This window comes from Bombus pascuorum, chromosome 3, assembly GCF_905332965.1.
Source record: "Bombus pascuorum chromosome 3, iyBomPasc1.1, whole genome shotgun sequence".
NCBI lineage: Eukaryota > Metazoa > Arthropoda > Insecta > Hymenoptera > Apidae > Bombus > Bombus pascuorum.
The window spans coordinates 12,499,553-12,501,156 of NC_083490.1; the positions used below are offsets into that span (position 1 = coordinate 12,499,553).

At 37.3% G+C, this 1,604-nt stretch overlaps 1 long non-coding RNA gene across 1 annotated transcript; it reads left to right on the forward strand.

The window, feature by feature from the left end:
• Nucleotides 1-1,118: 1,118 nt before the first annotated feature.
• On the forward strand, nucleotides 1,119-1,604 carry LOC132905290 (uncharacterized). The gene is made up of 2 exons (XR_009657764.1): nucleotides 1,119-1,386; nucleotides 1,426-1,604. It is a non-coding gene; the product is annotated as an uncharacterized LOC132905290 (long non-coding RNA).

Genomic DNA, 1,604 nt, shown 5'->3' on the forward strand with positions numbered 1-1,604 from the left:
CATTCCCTGCTATTTACATTGATCGTAAAACGAAATTAAATTCGACGAGAATTAATTTATCAATTCGGTTCCATTCGATGAGAAGCAAACCTCACCGAAATTTGTTTATTTCCTCTTTTTTTAAAAAAATATAAGAAGAACTTTAAATTTCTGCTACCATATAGAATCGACTCCTGCAATTTTCAAGCTCGGTTTTAGAGAAACAAACGCGTTCAGCAAGACGTACGATGATAAAACACGTGCCTCGGTTTCCCCAGAACAGAGGACGAGGCTACGTTTACGTAAATCCATCGAACGCATTATCTTCTCCAAAAATGTCGATCAAAACTAGAAGACACTACCAACGAATTGGCTTCGGTCAATCGTTCGATGATCATTTGCGTACGTTCCCGTGGTTTTGCTTCGTTCTAGAAAGCTCGTAATGCTTCAACTAATTATCTCAAAATATACTTTACTAAAATCTTACATTTTCTCGTCTTTGTCTCTCAAGAATAGAAAACTGGCTTGGTTTTTTTTTTCTTCATAGAACGTAATGCTTTTATTCGAAAAACCATTGAGCTAAAGATCGATCTTAAAGCGTGTTACAGCAAAATACGATCATCTTTCGTTATCGTCATCGATTTTTCAAACGAATATTAGGAACAAACATCGGCTTAATTCGCGAGAAAAAACGCACACTCGATTATCAAGCGATACGTCGACTCGAAGCACGTCGTTGTCATAGATCGTTTTGAACACGTCACTGACCGGAAGCACTGTCGAAATCCCCTGCCTCGTTCCGGTTTCCGACGACAATCGTGCGCGTTCGCTCGCTCAACTAATAGAAACTCGACAACATTGAACTATATCGAGAATTATCGCCTAGACTACAAAATTCCAACAACTAATTGGGCGCCTCCTATCGAAGAAACTAATGTGTACTAATACCAGGCGCCCTCCCCTTGACCTCACCGACGCCATCCTGGATCTTCTCCCTTCGATCGATTTTTTTTTTTTTTATAATAAAGAGATCTGCCACGAAACTGCCCCCTCTCGGTTGGGTTAATTGTCTATTTATTCCTGGGCAGAGTACCAATTGTTTCTGTCGTCCATTCCAATCGATAATTAAAATATTGCCGACTGAACCTCTTTCTATTAAACTTTATAAAATAGTAACAAACTTTAACTTAATAATATTTTAATATTCTATCGGAGACAATAATTGAAACGTCCTCGAGCGAATATTCTTGCATTGAATATCGTAAAATAGTGGAATATGGAATATCACGAAATCTTATTGAAAATTTAAAATAAATTTCAGCAAATTGTATCTATGGATCTAATATCAAATTTACAAATTTCTGCACGAAATTTACTCTTCCTAAGATTCCCATAAAAATCTGTAGTGTCGCTGTTTTACTCAGAAAAATAGATTCATAAATCAAGTTAGCAATGGTTTTTATAACGGAACAATATCCAGCGATTTTAAAGGTTTAGAGATATTTTATTTTATTCCAAAACTAAGGTTCACTAGAGGATTGGACTCTGCCCAAAATTGGCGCGAGAGAGAGAGGGAGAGAGAGAGAGAGAGAGAGAGTCGCGGCACGAGCTGCAATTCAAATCGA